The 24,337-nt window shown below is 43.7% G+C and overlaps 1 long non-coding RNA gene across 1 annotated transcript in view; it reads right to left on the bottom strand.

Moving 5' to 3' along the window:
- Window positions 1–24,015, bottom strand: part of LOC146871930 (uncharacterized) — an 80,667-nt gene extending 56,652 nt beyond the window's left edge. The window contains exon 1 of the long non-coding RNA XR_014959630.1: window positions 23,684–24,015. This is a non-coding gene — a long non-coding RNA (uncharacterized LOC146871930). The remainder of the gene's footprint in view (window positions 1–23,683) is intronic.
- Between the last annotated feature and the right edge of the window lie 322 nt (window positions 24,016–24,337).

Consider the following 24,337-nt stretch of genomic DNA (forward strand, 5'->3'; position numbering starts at 1 on the left):
AAGAACCTCTACTGCATGTGGTACTTGAACTGTCAATGGATGTCCTAACACTATGGCATCGCTTTGTCTAATTGCTAAAGCTGTCGCTGCTACTGATTTTAGGCATGCAGGCAAAGCCTGGGCTACGGGATCTAATGTACTAGAAAAATAAGCACATGGTTTGTGTGCTCCTGCTTGTTCCTGTGTGAGTACTGACAAAGCAGTACCTTCGCGTTCTGTAACAAAGAGTGTAAACTGTTTTCTGTAACAAGGTGTTGCTAAAACGGGTGCTTGACATAAAGCTTTCTTTAAGCTTTCAAAAGCTTGTGTATGTTCCTGGGTCCAGGGGAGAACAGTCGATGTGGCTGCCTCCTGTGTTGTCAACTGAATGAGTGGTTTTGCTAGAAATGCATACTGAGGGATCCACTGCCTGCAGTATGAAGTGAGGCCTATGAAAGCCCGCACCTCCTTTTGTGTCTTGGGTATTGGCATGTTAGCTATTAACTGAATGCGGTCTGGTGTAAGCTGCCTTCCCTCCTTGGACAGCGAGTGTCCAAGATAAATAACTCGCTGGACACAGAATTGCAGCTTAGAAGGGGACACCTTGTGCCCCTTTTCGGCTAGAAATTGTAAAATTGTCAGTGATGCTTTTTCACATTCAGGTTCGCTTCGGGCGGTGATCAGCAGATCATCGACATATTGAAGCAGAGCAGTGTTAACTGGCATGTGGATACTGTCAAGTTCTCGTTTCAGTGCTTGGCTATAGATGCTGGGGCTTTCTGTAAATCCTTGAGGTGCGCGTGTGAATTTAAAGCTACGTCCATTTAAACTAAATCCGAATAAATATTGGCTTTCCGGATCTATTGGGACGCTGAAAAAGGCATTCTTGAGATCGATTACAGTAAAGAATGTTGCTTCGGAATCAATGGCTGTCAGCAATGACGAGATATCTGGGACCACAGGAAATTGTGGCACAATGCATTTGTTTAATTCGCGCAGATCAATAACCAATCGATATACTGGCGGGGCCTTTGGATCTGTTCGTTTAAGAATCGGAATTATCGGTGAATTACATATATTGGAGTCGGTTTCTACAACCACTCCTTGGGTAATGAGCTCGTCAATGATTTGTAGTAAAGCCACTACAGCATCTGGGGGTAGCTTGTATTGTCGCATTCGTGGTAGCACCACTCCTGCCTTTAATGTGACTCGATATGGTGTAATATTCATGCAACCAACATCAGTAGGGCCTTGTGCCCATAGATGTGTCGGTAAAGTCTGCAGTCGGAGATCCATGTCTCTAGATACATAGTGACCCTTAAAATCACGTAAAAACAATCTTACTCCTTCCGGAGAACAACATATTATGGCTCCTAGAGCTTTTAACGTTTTTATTCCTAATAGATTTTCTGGACATGATTTAGTAAGCAATAAATCTGTAGTTCGGGTCAGAGGTCCTATCGTAAGTGGCAGAGGTTGTGACACTTCATTAACAATAGGTTTTCCTGAAAAACCAAGGGAAATATTTTGTGAGCCTGAGAGGGGTGCCCCTGGAACCTCACTACGTTTTATAGTTGTTCGACTTGCCCCTGTATCGAGTAAAAATTTTCTATCTTGACCTAATAATTCACTGTGTACATAAGGTCCTTCTTGATCTACAGGTATCTCGATAAGGGGTAAGTCAACTTCCCTCTCTAGGCTAGTTCATGCGTAACGCTGGTACTCAGGATATTCATACTGTGCGGTCTGATACATTTGTCGTGTTGTTGTCTGTGTGGCAGCAACAGGCAACGCTGGTGCAGCTGGCACGAACTGTATTGGCTGTTGTGCGGCTGGCATGGCCTGGGCATGCTGCAGAGCTCCTTGTTCATTCTGATCTTGTCTAAGTGGCCGTGATCTTTCTTGCGTTTTACCTATGGCGATATTATGTTTTAAAACTGGACAATCGTGTACATAATGACCTGGCTTTTTGCAATAATTGCATGTCCCTTTTACAGGTCCTGCTGAATCAGAATGTGTCATACCCTTTTTATGTCCTTCAGCTGGAACTGTCTGAGAAACTAGCATTTTCATTTTTGTGTCTTTCATGCGTCTGTGTTCATGTTCTTGTTCCTCTCTAATTCTATTGTGATGATACTGTAACATTTGTAACATTTGTGATGGAGTGTTACCTTGCCAGGTACTCTCGAATTTTAATACTCTATTCTTTACTTGGGGCAGGGCATTCTCGACTAATTTTGTTACAAACAGATGTGGGTATGATTCGCTGCTTGCTTTTATGCCACTATTTATACCAAAACATTTTTCAAATCGGGCATAGTAATCACTAGTGTCTTCATCTTGCTTCTGTTTACAGGCTGAAATTGTACCCCAATCTTCCTTTTTCGTAGTTAATAAACGTGGCAGTACCTGTACTAGTAAACCTGGTAATGCCTTAGTTTTGTCCCCAAGCCCTGCTCCTGCAGTTCGGGCCTTTTCTTCTGCTTCTAATGCTGACCATTCTATCTTTTGGTTTCCTACCTCCCACTCTTTTTCCTTGAGTTTTTCGTAAATACCAGCAGGCATCAATACCTTCAGTATTGTCATAATGTCGGGATAGGTATACTCCCCCATGAGTAACATGTCTTTAATTTCTCGGTGAAAACCCGCTGGGTCTTTGTCATGACTGGGTACCACTTTCTTCATTTGTAACAATTCTATTTTCGATATGGGCGTGTATACAAATACGCGCTTGAACTCGTTGTCCTCGCCCTTTATTGGGTGCACTTCTCGTAAGGGATTCTGTCTATCCATGTGATACGTAGTTCTTTCCTTGACGGGCAATGAAACATGTTCTGAACATACAAAAAGAATATATTGCTTTCTTGATTCTAGAATTTCTTTAATTAATTTAGTACCTGAACCTCTCCATCTATTCGTGAGTAATTCAGTCAATATGTCGGGTAAGGGACCAGGATCTGAATGTTGACTCCGATATAGTATAATGAGTTGTTGAATCATATAAATCCCAGCTAACCTCTGTTCATCTGGGGTGAGATTCAAAAATGTGCGTACTACTGTATCATCACTATATTTTCCGGGACTGTCCACCCAATGGACAGCTGCCCTGGCTAAATCTTGTTCATCCATAGAATCGAGAAAATGATAACCCCTTCGTTCTCGGAGTAGTTTGTCAGCTGTTTGGAACGAATGCTCGTTAGACCTTATATGGACTATGGGTGTTGGGAAACCCCTGTTATTGTCTGGACATATCGGGCGTATCGGGTCAATAAGACATCTCGTACTATTATAAGATCTTCTTTTACCTACATATGCTATAGTTTCTGACTGTCCTGTGGGCGGTCCTGACCCTTCTTCCTCGCTTTGTTCGAACTCGTCTACCTCTAATCTCTCTTCGTGTAGGCGTTCTATTTCTTTACGGATCTTTCGGCACATGGCTATTATACAATTTTGTTTATCATGTCTCCCTTCTGATATATTCTGGCTCCATCTTGTAAGAATTTGCATTGCTTCCGGGTCTACCCCCGGTCGGTCTTGATTTCTGATCACACAGTTTATGAGGAAACGTAACAGTTCCCCCTGTATCTCTACTTTCTGGTATTCCATAGCTCTGTGAATACATTCTGGATCTCGCCCTGTTTGGACAAAATGGTATATATTATCTAGATGCGCAGTCATTCCTGGTAACTTCCCTAAATACACTGCGGCTCGTCTGATACGTAATGATGCTAGGGTCATTTCGTCCTCTTTACCGGGCACGGGGTCATATCTGCAATCTATAAGAAGTTCCTTCAGCGCACGGGCACTTATGAGTTTGGGTGTACGTGAATGTGCTGACTCTTGAAAAGTAAGTTTATTTATTCTAGGCGGCGTAGAAAAGATATTGGTAGCACCTCCCGTGGCCCCATCTGGGGTGTCGGGTGTGAAAGGATTCGTCGGACGTGACACAGCAACTATAGGTGTGGACACAGCTATAGAAGTAGCTGTAGGAGCGGATGCAGAAACAGATGTGCTTGCCAGAACTTGTGACTCGATTTGTTGCTGTAGGGATACGGGTGCTGGATCTTGGCGTTGGACCTCCCTGGTATGCGGTCTATGCGAGGCGGAATTAGCATATTCGGGAGCTGCGTCATCTAAATATGAGGAAAGAAAAACGTCTTCTGCGGTTCTAGGATGCCCCTTAGGATGTACCTTTATTGGGAACAATGGGGGTGGCAAGTCTTTCGGTATTTCTGGAGTAGCCTTAGGTAATCCTTCGGCCAGAAGGGGATACATACCATTCATAAGGGCATTTCTTTGTCTGTCTACTTGTTCTGCTTTCACTCGGATACCTTCCTCAATTAATAGATTTTCTTGAACTTTATTGGAATTCTCTTTACTCTTCTCTTCCAGTCTACGTGCTTTTTCTGTTCGTCTATGTGATTCTTTACGCCATAATTCAATGGCATCTTTCTGTGACTGTCTGACTTTTCTTTTCCATAACTCTTCTTCTACTTTTATGATGCATTCCGCATCCCAGGTTCCCGCTGTGGGCCACCTCTGACTTTCTGGTAATTCCTTGGTATAGTCTACCCATAAATCAAGAAATAATATGGCATCTAAGCCATGTTTATGATACATGAAGTACCCTGGGGTGTCCCTAGGAGGAATAGGAACGGCCTCTTCAAGTACCCCTTTTCTTGTAGTGATCTGTCTTAGTTTCGAAAAGAACGGCATATTTGAGAACTGACCTTATACTTGATTTTGAACAGACTTGATACAATAAACACGATAATGAACAGTCATTCATACCACAATATACAGAACGTATTTAAACACATTTAACATTTAGACATTAAACCTTTAACTGAAACAACAATGATGATCGTCTGCATAACTAATCACCAAGCTTAATTCTTGACAATAACTAGATACTTCGGAATACTTGATATACTGCTAAACAGTACAGATACACTGCTAAAACAGTGCAGACCGGATTTGTGTACCCAAACCCGTCTTGACCGGCACAACCTATGTGCACGTCGGAAATGCCTCCCCAGCAATGGTACTCACCGGGTAGCTTCGGAAACGGAAGGCCTCGGTAACTTGAACTTGAATCGGACTGGACTCGACTCGACTCGTCGGACACTGGACTCGACTTGGGACTTCAGACACTGGTGGGCCTCTGTATACCTCGGATCTTGCTCTCTCAGCTAGGCTCTGGTCGGGATACTTCGCACTTCTCACCGCCTCGTCTGGGTGTCGATCGCAGCCTCAGTCGCCCCCGCTTGACCGGAGGGAGATACAGGAAATCCTGCTGGTACGCGTTATTGTCCGTCCAGCTGTGGCAGGAGACCGGGCCTGCAACTCACCGCCGGCGCGTGAGATGAGAAAGTGTCCCTGTTCGGGCGCCATTCTTGTGGTAAATAATTTTCCTTTACCGGGACTGAATTTGATACAGAAACATAATAAAATAGCTCAGTAAAATGAGAGGCAGAATCCTTGGTATTAGAGGTTCGGAATGGGCTTTATTCCAATACTCGATTATAATCGGATGCTCCAAGTTCCATCACCACGGAGGTTCAGGAAGTGAAGTACATACATTATTGACATGAAATGGCTTTTATAGTACATACATTACAATGAAGCGAATACAGTAGGCGTAACAATTGATAAGGAAAATGACGATATATCTACGTAACCAAAAAATGGGTGTAATAAGGAGTAAAAAGGAACATAATTGGTTGTGATGTCATGTATAGGTGGATCTATAAGATAATACTTGGCATAGATGCGCGCGCAGCATTATGACGTGTGATTGACGTGTAACTAGGGGGTGAAGGGGACTTGACATTTAGCTCTACATGTGGAGACAAAAAGTCTGGGGGGTCAAGTCAACCTAATCCCAAATCATATCTAACATCCTATGTTTAAAGAACTATGTTATCCACAAAGGAAGGACTCTCGGACAGAATCTATTCTATACTGACTGTGCGTGAGTGTACAAGCGTCTAAGTGTCTACACTAAATGCGAGGGCAGGAATCTTCCATAGTAACAGGGCTATGAATTACTTGTATTAAGACAGAGAAGCCGGGCCCTTTGCTTGGTAGCTAGAAGAATGTTTACTTAAACTACTAGGCAGGAATGCATCGGCTGAGGGGGAAGCAGATAACTCGAAGGTGAAATACAGTTCTTGGCAGAGAATAGGCTGATGTCAGGCTTCATGAGCCGCGCAGAGAATGAGACAAAGTTCATGGTCACAGATGCAGGCTCAGACTGGAGCTTTCAGAGGCAGAAGGCAAGAAGAGTTTGATGACAGAATCAGGGCCTACTTGCCTGGACTGTAAAATGGCATAAGTGAGCCATATAAAGGCGGTGGCCTTTCGTACTTAGGAAGGGAATATCCGGCCTATTCATGGCGGATCTGACAGAGGGCATGTTGACGGTGGACGCACATGTGTTTGCGTCTTCATAACTGGAACTGGAGGGACCATACATGTACTTGTAACATGTACATAGAACCGTTGGGGTCCAAGATAGGGGACATAACTGATCATGAAAATCCATATTTCCACATAGGGCAGTGACTTATAAAGTGATTGTCTCTATTTATAGTGACCATAATCTACTCTGGGGTGAACTGATGGCCAATAGGTCTTGCTCCCTTCGTGGGGAGACTGCCCTAGCACCAACGGATCAAGGGAGAAGACTTAAGTGGGCAAAGGTGGTCCCGAAACTTTTTATTGAAACCCTATTCCCCAAAATTGAGAACAATATAGCTATTTGTCAGGATACAAAAGCTACAAAGTCAGAAATTATGGGGGCCTTCGAGGGAATATGTGACCAAATATCTAATGACCTGATGATCACATCGAGCCAGCAAGGCAACAAACCACGTAAATGGTTTGACTCAAACTGCTCGAAAGCTCGTAGGGTTTTAAAAAAAGCACTGCTATCTACCCCGAGAGACAAGGCCCTTATTGCTAAATTGAGGAAGGAGTATAAGCTAACCATTACTAGTAGGAAAAATGCTATTAAAAATGACGCATGGGAAAAACTACTTACAATTGATGTTCTGCGTGATAGCAGTCAGTTTTGGGCTATCATCAAACAGCCCTTTTTCTCTGAATCAGATAATACTGTAATGGATTTTGTAATTAGCGATTCTAAATGGCTGCTCCATTTTCAAGAAGTTTATGGGAATCTAGCCACTGACATACAACATAACCCTTTGGTGGCCTTTGCGTGTGCTCCCCTTGTTTTTAACTGTGAGGAAGTGGAGAACGCAATCTTGGAGACCTCTAGAAACAAAGCACCTGGACCTGATGGTGTGCCAGCAGATTTTTACACCCACTTACCGAAACTCTGGGCAAAGGTGCTAACTAACGTCTTCTGTGCCGCTAATGGTAATATTCTCCCCTCTACATGGGCTACCTCAATTATTGTGCTGATTTTCAAAAAGGGGCAGCGTGATGACCCAGGGTGCTACAGACCCATTTCCCTGTTAGACTCTGCGATTAAGATATTGGGCAGAGTCTTATTGCACAGGCTAAGGGATAATATAGAGAGTAATGGGGGCCTCTCTAATATCCAGTATGGTTTTAGAGAGAAAAGAGACACCATGGACCAATGTTCGAATCTCCACCTCTTGATTTCCAAGTATACGGTGGCCAAGGAGGGGTCTTTATTTTTGGCATTTATGGACCTCTCCTCAGCTTTCGACTTGGTTAATAGGTCCAAGTTGTGGCTAATTTTACTAGAGCTTGGGGTTGATTAAACACTCGTCCATTTTATGGCATCCCTTCACCAGGAGCTGTTTGCTGTGGTCAGGGTCACCAGGGAGGGTAGGTGCACGAGACGATTTAAGTCAGAAAGGGGGGTGCGCCAAGGCTTTATCCTGGCCCCCCTCCAATTTACCATTTACATCAATGGTTTGGGAAAACACCTGGTGGAAGTGGGGGCTGCCGTTCCGCGTGTAGGAGCGACTTTAATCCCAGCTCTCCTATACGCGGACAATGCAGTATTATTAGCTCGTACAGGCGTCGGCCTTCAAAGATTGCTGGACCAATTTGGGGCCTTTATGGTCCAACTAGACCTAAAGATAAATGCCAAAAAGTCACACACGATTGTGGTTGGTCATCACAGAAGTAGGTTAAAAGTAAAAACCTTTTTCTGTGAAGGGGAGGTGGTCTCCAGAGTAGCTGTCTTTCCCTACTTGGGCGTCCTTTTTGACGAAAAGGGGTCTTGGGGCCCCCAAATTAAGGCGAAGAGTATATCCATGGCCCGTTCGTCATCAGCCCTTATGGGATTCTCAAGGAGACTTGGGTCTAGGCCTATTGAGGCTCTTTTGAAAATTTATAACACCAAATGTATTTCAATTGCCTCTTATGGTTCACCTTTGTGGGGTTATGTATCTGTGGAAAAAATACAAAGAGTGGAGAATGGATTCATTAGATACCTTTTGTCTGTCCCTAAATCCTCCCCGACCTTTTCTATTCATTCGGAGGTGGGCTTGGATTATGTTACAGACAGGTTGAAATTGGCCCCATTGATCTTTTGGCTAAAAACATGGCTTAACTCAGAGTTAACTTTGAATCATGCCATTATGTCTGACATTATGGCAATGGATCTGGCTAATAAAATACCTTGGCTGGTTTATTTGAAAAAAACTTTTCAACAGTTGGGCCGCATAGAACTCTTCCAGTCGCCATCCTGTATTAGGAGGGAGGATGTTAATCGGATCAAGATACAATTTTTAGATAGGGCCAGATTGTTTCGAGAAGAGCAGGAACTTGAGAAACCAGCTGTTAGGTCGCATTTTATGCTAACTTTTTCTCCTTCTCTAGAGCCTTATCTCAAAATTGTTACTAAACCCTTACATAGGTTTTGGTTGACCAAATTTAGGTTCAATTTGATCCATCTGACGCTGGGTAGCTATCCATCATGGGCAAAACCAGAATTGGGCCCTCCCTGTAACTGTGATAAATTTTCGCAGCAAGATACTATGCATTTTATCATGTTTTGCGAGACATATAGGGATATAAGGAAAAGATATCTGTTACCAATTCTGAAAGAGGCTGGTTTTATTCAGGTTAGGCCTGCATTAATCTATCTCCAGCTCCTGGGCTCCACCCGTATCATCTTTTGTGTGGCCAGTTTTTTAGTGGCGGCAATTAGGATCAAGAAAATTAAAGCCCCACCCAATGTATTATTTTAATCAATTATGTTTTTATGTGGATTTTAACATAATTAATTGTCTTGCACTAATTGATAATGTTTTTTTATTGAACTGATTTTTAGACATATAATTGGGCGTTTTCATGTTGTATGTATGTAATTTCGAATAAAGTGTATTTTGACTGACTGACTGACTGATATTGGCTCAAAAACTCAGACCTGCTGACAACCATCTAGCACTAACCAATTTGATTAGGGATAGTAGTTATTTGAATTTCAACAATGCAAGATGTGCTTGTCTCTTTTTGCTTTTGAAGCCCAAGTATTTAATGTGACCAGTTCTGATTCCATTACTCAAAACAGGGTTGGTAAACAGTTCAACAATTTGAATATTCAGTTTGAACACCCAAACTTTATTATATTATTCAATGAGCTATAACACCATCTAATTGGTGATTTAGTGGGCATTTGTGTTCCACTTCGAGCTAAGTAATTATCTTTATCAAAACGAATTGTAGAGCTCAATGTCAAAAGCGTCTCCAATGTAAGACTGAACAGAAGTGAAAACAAAGGGCACCCATTCATGTACACACTTGAATAGAAATTATTTTGAAAAAAAAATTGTTGTTAAAGAATGTTGTCATAGTATTGTTATAAAGCACAACACCCAAGATTAATGCAGATAGATAGGAACCCAAAATGATCTAGAACCATTAGTAGTAAAACATTAGAGAGGGGGAGCCAATCCAAGTACCGAATAAAAGAGGAGCACAGTGAGAAAAGTGAAGAAAGACGTGTGACTGAAGTCAGTATAAAGAGGGAGGAAAAGGAAGTGGACTCTAGAAACCCCAGTGAATAAGAAGAAAGGAGCAGGGCTTTCCAAGAAACATGCTGATACAGCTACAGGTCCTGCTGCAAAACAGGACTTGGGTGAGAGCGCTTTTAGACACTGCAGTAGACGTCACATAGTCCATCAGATGCTTCAGAGGTTTCTGGATGCAAATCTAACTGATGACTTTAGACAGATCGAGACACCAGATAAACATTTAAATCCTTCTGGTAGGGTTCACAATTTAAACATACATTTGTTTTTTATTAGAAGAGTATACCTAGATTCAGCAGTTCATCTAGCAGCATAGCCCTCAGATTATTTCTCAAATAGCACCCACTTTTTAAAACTGTGTCAGGTTGAAGAGTTTGAAGGAGAATAGTAGTACGACTTACCTGGACTTAAACTCTGGTCCCCTGCACCCACTGTGATTTAAAAAAGAAACAAGCATTGGAAATGCAACAAGTCTCACACTTTGTGAAGTAGAGCTATTGGCATTGTAAATTGCAATATTTTATGTATGACACTCCATGTATGTGGTGTGCAGTGGACGTTTGTGGGTTGGATTGGATTAGTTGTGGAATTGTGTGGTGTGAAGTGGATTTGTGTAGTGGAATATTTTGGCATGGTGTGCTGTGGAATTTTGTGGATAGTATTTATGTGGTATTGAGTGTACAGGAATTGTGTGGAGTGAGTGTGTGTGTTATGGAGTGTAAATATGTTGAATGGTATTTTGTGTTTTGAAGTGGTATATAGTGGAGGTTAATTATGTGATGTGCTGATGAATTTGTGCTGGAAGGAACATGCGTAAATAAAAGAATAAGACCATAAGTAACAGGCAGTCGGCGGGGAGGGACGATAAGTAAACCTGTGTTTACACTAACAAAATTGCAAATGCTTTATGTGCCAGAATGCAATGGCACATAGTTATCATTAGGTACCAAGCTAACCAGGAGCTTTTAAGTCTTAACACTGGTGACATCTGGAAATTGACTATTAAACCGTTACAACAAAGGAACTTTTCACCTTGATATTTGAGAAGGGATGAATAGTTTTCCACTAGCCTAGGCTTGAGACAACAGGTTGAAACACCGTAAAGCAAATGTTTGACTTACACTAGAGCAATACTCTTGATGAGGGCAGAGATCTTAAATCTGACAAACAGCACTGATGTTATTTGCGTTCAAAGCTGTGAAAATGTCCGGAATGAGTAGAGGTGTGTTATGTGTCTGTGGCAGACACAAACTAAACCAGCACCCATAATATCCAGATTCATCCATCTCCAAACTTCCAGATATGATTTTTAACTGTGTTATAACAACCCTTTTCAAAGTCCTCTACAGAAAACAGAGATTACAGGCAATGGGGACGATTTTAAAATTTCCAACAATCAAGGTCCATTAGTTCTTAGAGGTTGCACTGTTGCTAAATTAAAGGGTCCATCCAGTGTAAATAAAAAGCAGTTCCTTTTAGCCAGTCCTGCATCACTGACCATCACTAACAATACACATTCTGGAACATTGCTTTGCTTGATAAGGTCTGCTTGGGTTTTAAGATCTATTGTGTCATCTTTAACAAGGTAGCTAGCTCCCTTAAAGAAATGTAAGAAGTTGAACAGGGCTAGAATAACACTTTTAGCATGTGTCTGAGCCAGGGTCTCTTGTGACTTCCAGTGATCTTTAGAGAACACAATGCAGGCCGGATACTGGCCTAAGGAACCTTATTCAGAACCTGGTGGAGTTGGGAGTAAGGAAGAGCCTAAGTTGTGATGAAATGGAGCCTTCTGGCTAAGTTGCTGAATGTGAACAAGAGAGACATGGACTTTAACCCAGAGTCAGTATGTTCTATAGTTATGTAACAATGAATGCATGTATTCATCTCCCTGTGCCTGCTACGCATAATTAGCTTATTGACCAAAACTGGGTGTTGCAGGAATGGGTTACGTTTTGAAACACAAAATATATGAGTAAAAAAAATACATGTAGTGTTTGAAAACAGTCTAAAATATAAAGTGTGCGATTAAGTCCTATGAAGAACCTACGAAGAACCTCAAAGTATGACTGCATCTGAAGTTACATCTTTGTCTTTCATGGTCTGCAGTCATGTGTCAGATTCACAGAGCATACCTGCTTTATTGATGCATTACTATTTCATCATGCAGATGGCTGGTATTTGTCAGAAGCATAACTTTCTTTGGAATGATTTCCCAAAACCATCTAGGTGACTTAGAAAAATCTGAGATAATGTGATCCGTCTTCAAATCTTCTTTACTAATTAAACTGAATCCTCATAACAGATTCGTAATCTGAAAGAAAATGGTGATGTTTATTGTCATACTTAAAAACATGAAGTACTTGTTTATGTAGAAAGCATATATCAGTATACAGAGTTACCTCAAGGGTAGCAAAACATGGTAGGCGGCATGGCTCGCTGGTGACGGGGGTGAGGGCGGGAGCGGATGGTTTGCGGGGGATGAGGGTGGTTGCACGGGGGTGGGTGCACAATATAAAATAAATAAATAAACGTATCTTGCTGCCGGGTCCTGCGTCTCTGCTCCTGCTCTCCTTGTCGAACTCAAGAAACAGTAAGCACAGCCAAGTCCCAGTGACCAATCACAATGCTACAATATAGAATTGTGATTGGTCCGAGCATCCTGGTTCGACGCTCAGCCAGGGAGCCAGTGGCCTGGGGATGTTCTCCACGTAGGCTGTATACAGCCTGCATGGAGACCAGGGAAGGTGCACATGACTGTTTTGGGCGACCCGAGTAGGCAGGCCAAACAGTTATGTGCACTTAGGGGTGGGCAAACCACTCCTCCTCTGCCCTTCTCCGAGTGCAGAGAAGCCCCACCCACTCGGCCACCCACCATGCATCACAAGCATAAAATGATAATAACTCAAAGTTATTATCATTTTATGTTTCTACTTTACACTGCTTAAACGCAGTGGGGTGATGCTCCTCCGCCATAGTGGAGGAGCCGACACCCATAGCAAAAGATCATCTCTCCAATGTAGAGAGTTATTCACCCAACAACTAAAGTAAAATGCATGCTATGATTTTAATTCGTTTCTGCAGACAAGGCTTATGCTTGAGCTGTGAGAAGGACGCCTTTTTTCTGATATATTAATTAAAGCATGTTTGAGGGAGTGTCCTTGTGCTGCAATCCCTTATGCTTGGATGCAGAGGTTCTTTTTTCGCCAATGTGCATGGACTTAATATGTTTATTGTTTGCTCAATGATTTTTTTTTTATATTTTCCAGGCTTTAGGAATGTTTACTTTAATGATTATGTATTCAATTAGACCACAATGAACATGTTACTTGATCGTACCCCTGGTTTTGAATGCTATTTTTCAGGCATTGCATTTTATATCACGTTATGGACGTGGAATATGAGATCTCTAATTTGTGTTAATCAGTAAAGAGATTTTATCACAGTTATGTTTTAGCTACTAGAATATATTAAATTGATATAAAAACATAAATTTACCCTTGCTGTCACAGATCCTTACCATCGGAACCATGGTTTGATGAAGAACTTAGACTCCTCAAGCAATCTTGCAGAAGACTAGAGAGGAAATGGAGGGTCAACCACAGTGCTGATGACAAGATCATGTACAAAGCGGCGATGCAATCTTATAAAAAACTGTTGACTATAGCTAAGTCTAATTATATTATAAATAAGATTAAATCCACTATTAACAATCCCAAAGAGCTTTTTTTCCACAGTGACTAAACTGAGCAATCTCCCAGAGGCTAAAAGCTCTAATTTAAGCAACTCTTTTTACAACAAACTTGCTGCCTTTTTAAAGATAAAGTGGAGGCTATTTGTAACATTTTTGCCACAAACCAAAACTCTGAAGTGGACTGCAGGACTGATATCCTACAGGCTGCGGCAGCTGGTGTTACTCAAACAGCTTCCAACACCGGGGAGACAGCAATTTCAGCCACCGAACTGTGTGAACCATATCAGCAAATGAACGGTATTCTTGCTTTTACCCGCCCTCTCACTGTTGAACAGGTGCTAGACCTGTTTAACCAAATCAAATCAGGATCACCTCTTGACCCCTGCCCACTCAGACTCTTACACTTAGCCTCGTCCCCAGCAATCTACCACTGATCTTTAATCAAATGTTCCTGTCAGGATATTTTCCTAAAAAATGGAAGATAGCGTCTATTTTGATACTTTTAAAAAAACACGAATTTGGATGCAGACAATCCCAGTAACTACAGGCCAATATCTCGCCTTCCTTTCCCTGCTAAGATGGTGGAAAAAGCCATGAACATTGAGCTTTCTCTATCCATCTCTATCCATCCAGGAACAAAAGCTGCTGGATCCATCCCAGTATGGCTTCAAAAGCAAACACAGTACTGAGTTGGCTCTGATCACAGCCACAGAATATATAAGAAAATTCACTGGACAGTGGAGGCAACAATGCCTCAATTTTGTTAGACCTTTCAGCAAGGTTTGACACTGTACATCATGGACTTCTCATCAAAAGTCTTCAAGCGTTAGGCGTAAGGGGCATTGCCCACAAGCTATTGCAATCTTTTCTTTCAGAAAGAGTACAGTTAGTGAAATCTAATGGCTACAGCTCATCTTCTTTTACCCTACCCTGTGGTGTACCGCAAGGATCTGCACTGAGTCCATCTCTTTTTAATCTATATGTAACGCCTTTAACTCTATTGAATAAAAGCTTTGGTTTCTCTGTTGTTTCATATGCTGACGACACCCATGTCACGGTGTCGGTCACTGAAGATTTAGCGAGGACTGCCGGGTGTTTCCACGACTGTATGCAACAGATTGAGAGCTGGATGTCTAACAACTGTCTGAAGTTAAACTCGGACAAAACCAAGGTCCTACTCTTCGGTAATCATCCATCATTTTGGTCTCCCAAATGGTGGCCTCTGGAAATGGGAGCTCTCCTGATCCCTGTCCCCAAATTGAAAAACCTGGATGTCCACTTTGACGAGGAACTCTTTTTTGTTGGACATGCTAAAGCCATCAACTCCTCCTGTTTCCTAATGTTTAAATCACTTAGGAATTTTTTTTCTTTTATCACTGTGGACTTGCATAAGAGAGTGATCTCTGCACTCATCTTTTCAAAAATTGACTACTGTAGTGGGCTGCTTCTAACTGCCCACAAGAAAGCACTGCATAAGCTCCAAATAGTCCAAAATGCAGAAGCAATATTACTTCTGGGGATATCAAAATATAAGTCGGTTTCCCAAACTCTTGCCTCACAGCACTGGCTTCCGGTGAAAAAACGGGTGGAGTGCAAACTCTGTGTATCACGTTTAAGGCCCTACACCTTTAACCCCTTCAGTGCCCATGACGAGCTGGACTCGTCATGGGCCGCGGTGGCGCTGTGCCCATGACGAGTCCAGCTCGTCATAGACCCCGCCCGCTAATGCAACGGCCGGCACTGGGCGGGGAAAGGGGCGGGCACTGAAGGGGTTAAGGTCCAGAATCTATCAGGCAGCTCTTTCAATGGTATACCGCCGAACTTTAAGATTGTCTTCTCTGGCTAATTTAGTCGTGCCCAAAATCAAGAAAGCTACCTGGGGAGACAAGAGCTATGCAGCGGCTACAGCCAAACATCGGAACTCAATGCCCCTTAAGTTAAAAAATATCAATAACCTAGTTACCTTTCAAAAGGCCCTTAAAACATTGTTGTTTAACAAATAATATGGTCTTCACTTTCTCTTTATGGTTTTCGCTGCCCTAATGCTTGGCTAAATTTTTGTCTCTTTTTTTTCTCACCTGCCAGAATATATCAGCGCTTGGACACCCAAGGGAAGCAGTGCTTTAATAAATCACAATTTCATTTAATTGTTAGACACTGAAAACATAAAACACGTGATGGACGACAGATAATGTGGGAATGAGAAAGACAACTGAGATAAAAATAGATCTTGGTAATTTAAATTCATATACGTCTTTTCCTTCAGCTAATCATGCTCTGAAATTCAAACAAACAAATTTGTGCTTCTTTTAAAGATACTGTGAGGAAAATAACTTGTATGGATAAAGCACAAATGAAATGAGAAATCCTCACAAAAGAGGCAGCAGCTAAAGTTCATTTCTTCTTCTGCAAGCGCCAATTATAAAGGCTATGATTTTGCATTCCGTCCCGGTCTCATTTTTAGGTCGAGCCTAGTGGCAGCGCGCATGTGCTGCATGCTCTGCGAGACTGCTGTAGTAGAGTATAGGAGAGAAGCTGCGCCCACTCTCCTCCCATATTTTTCATTGGCTTGTGTCATTTTCTTTCGTAAATGCTGCCTTCAGATTCGTTAATAGGCTTGTTAGTCCCGCCTTAGTATGGCCTTGTCTTCATTTGTACACTCCCATGGCAACTGACCCTTTCACTTCAGTTGTTATACGGGACCTGTTATTCAGTCTGTAAGCACTATTTACTTTATTGAGTTTCTCTTACTGCTGGCCGGACATGCGTTGCTTCAGCTGAAGCCGCTTGTGTTTTTTTAAGCAGCACGGGCGCCTGCTTTCCATCACTTTAACCCAGCATTATCTTGTGTCTGTTTCAAGCCCCCAAGTAAAATGGATTTAGAAATTATTAGCCAATTAAGTAATGTGAATTCCAGGTAGCACATAATCCTATGCTAATGGGCTGATGCTGACAACAGCACATTGTATTACATGTCATCTGTACTAAAGCCACCTGACGGGTTGTTTTCAAAAACCACCACTGCCACCGCCACCACTACCACCACCACCAATACCACCACCACCAATGCCACCACCACCAATACTACCATCACCGCCAATACCAGCACCACAATCACCAATAACACCATCAACAATACCACCACCACCAATACCACCACCACCAATACCAGCAGCACCACCAATACCACCACCAATAACACCAGCACCACCAATACTCCACCAATACCACCACCACCAACACCATCACCACCAATACCACCACCACCAATACCAACACCACCAGTACCACCACAACAAGTACTACCACCACTACCAATACCACCACCACCAATACCACCAGTATCACCAATACCACCACCACCACCACCAATACCACCACAAATACAACCACCACCATTACCACCACCATCAATACCACCACCACCAATACCACCGCTACCAGCAACACCAGCACCACCAATAACACCACCAATACCACCCCCCCAATACCACCACAATCAATACCACCACCACCACTAATACCACCACCATCAATACCACCAATACCACCACCAATATCACCACCACCAATACCATAACCACCACCACCAATACCATAACCACCAACACCACCACCACCAATACCACCACCACCAATACCACCACCACCAGCACTTCCACCACCACCAGTACCACCACCACCAATACCACCACCACCAATACCACCACCAATACCACCACTAATACCACCACCACCAACACCACCACTACCACCACCACCAATACCACCACCACCAATACCACCACCGATACCACCAGTACCACCACCACTAATACCACCACCAATACCACCACCACCACTAATGCCACCACCAATACCACCACCACAATCAATACCACCACCACCAATACCACCACCACCAATAACACCAACACCATCACAAATACCACCATCACCACCAATTCCACCACCAATACCACCATTAATACCACCACCACCAATACCACCACCAATACCACCAGCACCAATACCACCACCAATATCACCACCACCAATACCACCACCACTACCACCAATACCACCACACCACCAATACCACCACCACCAATACTAACACCACCACCACCAATACCACCTTCACCACCACCTCCACCAATACCATCAATACCACCCCCAATACCACCACCACCAATACCACCACCACTGCCAATAGCACCACCAATACCACCACCAACACCACCAATACCAACACCATCAATACCACCACCATCAATACCACCATCAATACCACCACCACCAATACCACCACCACCAATACCAATACCGCCACTTATACCACCACCATCAATACCACCACCAATACCACCACCACCAATACCACCACCACCAATATCACCACCTCCAGTACCACCACCACCAATACCACCACACCAATACTACCACCAACACCAATACCACCACTGATACCACCACCACCAATACCACTACCACCACTAATATCATCACCACCACCATCAATATCACCACGGCAATGCCACCACGACCAATACCACCACCAATACCACAATCACCACCAATACCACCATTAATACCACCACCACCAATACCACCACCACCACCATTAACACCACAACCAACACCCCCACCACCAATACCACCACCACCAATACCAATACCACCACCACCAGTGCCACTACCACCAAAATCACAAATACCCCCACCAATACCACCATCACCACCAATATCACTACCAATACAACCAACACCAATACCACCATCACCACTACCACCAATACCACCACCACCACCACTACCACCACCACCAATACTACCACCACCACCACCACTACCAATACCACCACCAATATCAATACCACCACCACCAATACCAGTGCCACCACCAATACCACAACCACCAGTACCAATACCACCACCACCAATACTGCCACCACCAATACCCATACTACCAATACAAGTACCACCACTAATACCAGTACCACCACCAATACCACCACCACCAATACCACCACCACTGCCAATAGCACCACCAATACCACCACCAACACCACCAATACCAACACCATCAATACCACCACCATCAATACCACCATCAATACCACCACCACCACCACCAATACCACCACCACCAATACCAATACCGCCACTTATACCACCACCATCAATACCACCACCAATACCACCACCACCACCAATATCACCACCTCCAGTACCACCACCACCAATACCACCACACCAATACTACCACCAACACCAATACCACCACTGATACCACCACCACCAATACCACTACCACCGCTAATATCACCACCACCACCATCAATATCACCACGGCAATGCCACCACGACCAATACCACCACCAATACCACAATCACCACCAATACCACCATTAATACCACCACCACCAATACCACCACCACCACCATTAACACCACAACCAACACCCCCACCACCAATACCACCACCACCAATACCAATACCACCACCACCAGTGCCACCAAAATCACAAATACCCCCACCAATACCACCATCACCACCAATACCACTACCAATACGACCAACACCAATACCACCATCACCACTACCACCAATACCACCACCACCACTACCACCACCACCAATACTACCACCACCACCACTACCAATACCACCACCAATATCAATACCACCACCACCAATACCAGTGCCACCACCAATACCACAACCACCAGTACCAATACCACCACCACCAATACTGCCACCACCAATACCCCTACTACCAATACAAGTACCACCACCAATACCAACACCACCAATACCACCGCCACCGATACCAAGACCACCAATGCCGCCAATCCAATTCCACCACCACCACCAATACCACAACCACCACGAATACCACCACCTCACCACCTGTCGCTCACTAGTAATAGCAGGGTCACTGTACAAGGCCAGAGCTGCAGCCGAGACCATCCCTCCCTCCATGCCTGCCATAAATCACAGCCTGCCCAGCACCAGGAGGTGAAGCTAGGGCCCTACTACAGCTGGAGTGTTTTTCACTGACATTATGCAATGCCACACAGCACACTCAAATCACAGAGAGAGCAGCAAATAGCCCCCCTCCCGCTCTCCCTTCTGAGCCACAAAAGTGTAGTCACAGAGCGAAAGGTGTTGGAGCGCTTTGTTAGTGTTTATAGCTCAGATCATATGTAACTATCACTTCACACTTTGTGTCTGTGTAATTTACAACACTTACGCATCTTCTTCACTGCACTATTTATCACTGCTTTGAAGACATTGCAAGCTGGTCTCTTCCTCTGATATTTATAATTTACCAAACGGTCTAGAAGGCCCTTTATTGCAATGCATTTGCGAGAGTTTAAGCTATTTAGCATTGTAAATGGCAATGCCTTTTATTTATGTTTTAAAACCCAAAACATAAATAAAAGGCATTGTCATTTACAATGCTAATAGCTCAAACTAAATTCATAAATTTCATAAATAGGGCACATTTTATTATTTAAATACAACTTTGCTTAGTCACAACGCTTTTGGGATCCTCCATTGGTGCATTCCTGTGTACTGAAGCAGGCCTTCCCACTTACATACCTTAAAATGTGCAAAAGTGTACGTTTATGCATGGGATAAATGCACAGCAAATAGATGACAGTGCATTATTTTTAAATAGCACATGTATTTCGAATTTAGTTCTTCAGCTAATGTGTGAGTTTTTTTACCTCCATGCAAATGGAGATGTCACGTAATACCTCATGCGTACACCTACAGCAGAACTGCAATTCATCTTCTAGTCTGCTTAAATTGTTTCGCTAATTATTTAACATGTTGCATTATAGACCAGAAAATGGGATATTTATGACTTTCCTATTGATGTGTATACATCCGGGCGTACCCAAGCTCCCTGAAACAAACAGTTACACTATATAACAGCTGGAATTAAAAAAAAAAGCAGAGCACAGCAGAAATAAAGGCCACAAATCAGTTTATAGGACAGGATATAGGAATTAGCAGTTTCCAGAAGTCCTTTCATAACGAACAAGCATTGAAAATGCAATAGGTCTCGCCTTTGATTAAGTTAAAGCCATTTGCTTTGCTAATGGTATTGTATAGCAAAGCAAATGCTTTAACTTAATAAAAGGTGTGAGACCTCTTGCATTTTTTATTTAAAGCTGACAGACTATGAGCTCTGCCTTTACAAGATATATTCTCTGTCACCCGGTGAGAAGTGGCTCACAACACTTCCTTTCATTTCCAAACTACTGATTGAAGCAAGCACCACACAGAATGTACATTTATCCGTGGGGGGAGGGCGGAGGACGGTTGCGCTTTGCTGGAGCTGCACTGAAAAGTATGGAAGTTTGTTGTCAGTCAGACACACCCACGAGCAGCGGAGGGAGACTTCCCGGGCCCAGATGATGCCGGTGGGAGCGACAGCCTCTAGTTCCTACGGGAGCCCCTGATGGATGCCCCGCAGACAGCTGACTGCGCTCCGACGCTGGGACACTTTTTGTTGGAGGCTGGGAGCAGCAGGGTCCTGGTGTGTCACAGGGCACACGCAGCAGCATGACACAGAATACATGGCACATGCAGCAGCCCAAAGGGAACCTGCCCATTGCGCCTAGTGTATGTGCATCTAATGCAGTGTGCTTTATGATGATCACATCAATAAGCATTGGCACATAGTTTAGGTTTTTGTACGGTTAACACTGGTTTCAGTGAAGCATAAAAAAACAGACCCCGTGTGATTTTAAGATAATGAATATTAATCAGACGGTCACATTTTAGAAATCCAGAATTACTGAGGATTAATTAGCATAAATCGTGGCGTAGGAGGCAGAGGCGTCATATGACACGTGATCCTATGCAAGAAACTCTCTCAACTTTTTGTATCATTGCATATTTTTCTCAAAAGGTGCTAGGACATGTTTTGCGGTGACAAAATAGCGCTATATGTAAGCATGAAGAGATCAGGTTGAGGAGCATTGGGGGAATGAGGAACCATTTTTTAAAGGCAATAATATAAGGGCGCTGGTCAATGCGGCAGAACGGAGCCTCTTACAAGGTGAAATGAGGCACATGCGTTTTAGTAAAATTAAATACCCCCAGGCTAAACACATACACACGCAGCTAGTGCAGCCCCCGCCCCCACACACGCAGCTAGTGCAGCCCCCGCCCCACCAAACGCAGCTACTGCAGGCCCCCCCCCCCCCCCCCAGCCATTTTAGAGGCATAGCTAAAAACACCTAATACCTTGACAACCCACACTTGGCTGCGCACCGGCAGACCACGTCAGCAGTGCTTTCTGGAACAGGCACTGCGTGTCAATAAATACACTGCCTTATCACTGTTTCCCAACAGAGTCCCCTGCTACAGCAGCAAACGAACAACACGGCCACAGCATTACACCTATTAAAGCTGCAGTATGTCTCCAAACGATGTGACAAACAGTTCTTTCGATGCCATATTTTGATAGAATATGATTATAGCGAGAAACAAGATATGTGTATTCAGCAGTGAGTACTTCTCTTGGTAATCGTGAAAATCTCTCCACCATTTCACCCTCCAACTTGTGCCTGCTGAGGTCCATAAACATTTAACAAAATACCTCAGAATGGACAACACGGTTAAGTAACCAGCTAAATCGACAATGATCATATTGAATACCATAAAGGGACCTGCAAAGCTTCTCAAAGCTGCAAGAGCACTGAAGACCATAAACTGAGCGTATCTCACTCTCACACTTATTCATTCATCACACTACAAAGAGCTGCAACACATAAAACCCATAACACAGGAAGTGCACCTCAGAGGTGATCACGCACGACATGGAAACACTCCCCATACATAATCAAAACAAAGATCACACACCCCAGCCGGTGTAGTGTGCTCCCCATGAAGGTAAGCACTTCATTGCCCCATGTATGGATAGTAAGCTTTCTATAAATGTTGCAATACAATATTTCCCGGCAGCTGTACTATAACCATCATGGTCGAGGTTTCATCTTGCCTGTATAATAGCCCTACTAATCAAAATCAATGGCATACACTTTTAGCTGTTCTAGTGTGCCTATATCATGTCCTGTTGTGCCCCACTACATTACCTGCTGGCTGCTAGTTCTGCGTTTGTTTGGCGCAGGTAAACTTTGACTAAGGTCAGTTAGAACAATGTGCATTTGTTCTCTTTGTGAATGGGAAACCTTCAACCTATATGCATACCCCAATGCAAATACCAGCTCCATTAATCAATATGTGTAAGTGTGCCAATGGCGGAAGGAGAGACTTGGAAAGCTGTAAACCCAACATGTAGGTTCTAAGTGGATGTGTCGTATTTAACTGGCACCTTTAGCCAGACCTGGCATTTTAGGCAAGAGCACTGTGGATTCAGGGAAGTAGGGTGGTGACCTAGCGCAGGCATGAGTATAATGAGACGGAGCATGAGTATAAAGCTTTTTTCGAAATATTAGATTTTACAAAAGGGGACAAATGGAACATTTATATCATAACATGAACATAGCTCTATTAGTACCCAAAGTGGCACGCAAAGTGCCTTAAAATGTCACACAATCATGCTGAAAGATTGGAAATGTCACTCATAGGCAAACTGAAAACTTGGCAGGTATGCGACGACATGCATGTTTTAAGCTCCCGTACTGGAAGGCTGCGGTGATAGTAAACATACATTGAGCACCTGGACAAATCTCCTTGCTCATTGAAAAAAGCAGGCAATACCGTAAGCAATCTGGATTCGAAATACATAAGGAGTATTTTGCTAACGTGGGTGGCTTGTACAAACTAAGTTTTGCCCGTCAGTGTTTGATTCACACAACCCAATGCATTAGTAAGTGGCAATCTGTAAACAGACATTTTGGATGTAATGGTTTTAATTTTCGATGTTGCCGAAATCTGTAGGCAAACTGTATGCAATGTCTGGCAGCCTGAGAACCTCTGTGTGCCGTGGGCGTGACAGAAGCCCTGATCACAGCTGTGGTGAGTATGCGTGCTCTGCAGCGGCCTGGCTGCTTCTGCGGCACCTACCTGCTCTTCGTCTCCCTGGGTCACGTGAGTGTCCTTCCTTAAAACTAGCGAGGAAAGTGGAGCGACGGTTCTGCAGTATGAGCGGCGAGTGCCTGAGGCTTCATGCTCTCTTTCCAGGCAGCGGACAAGCAGGCTTCCGCCAGCTCCCGTGACTTCTTTCCCTCGTTGTTTAAGTCACGACTCACAAGTGGCTTCTGCAATCTCCTGGTTCACCCTTCCTTCTGCGCTGCAATCTCTCGTGCAAGGAGTCAAGTTGTTTCTTATGCACCTGGATGGAGCTCCAAGTGTCAGACATGCTGCTGCCAGACAGCAGCCGGAACCACCAACGCACAAGCCAGTTACCTATGGGAAGGTTTTTGCGACAGTACGACTTTTTCACACCGCCCACAGTAGTTTCCCAGCCCACTTCCGGTCTGTGTCTCTGCTGCAGCCTGTAATGTATTAGGGGGGGCCCACATTGAGGAAGAACTCTGGCACTTTAGATGTGTATGCAAACAACTTTTATTCTTTAATTTACATGATTCATGGAGAGCGCCGGGAGACGTCCGATCAGCTCCTCGGCTCCGCGTTAATAATCGTCCCCCAAGATGGCTGTCGCGCTCTACGTCATCACGCACACCGTGAAGACTAGAGCGCGACACTACATATCTCCCC

This window comes from Triturus cristatus, chromosome 1_1 (assembly GCF_964204655.1).
Source record: "Triturus cristatus chromosome 1_1, aTriCri1.1, whole genome shotgun sequence".
In the NCBI taxonomy this organism is placed as follows: Eukaryota; Metazoa; Chordata; class Amphibia; order Caudata; family Salamandridae; genus Triturus; species Triturus cristatus.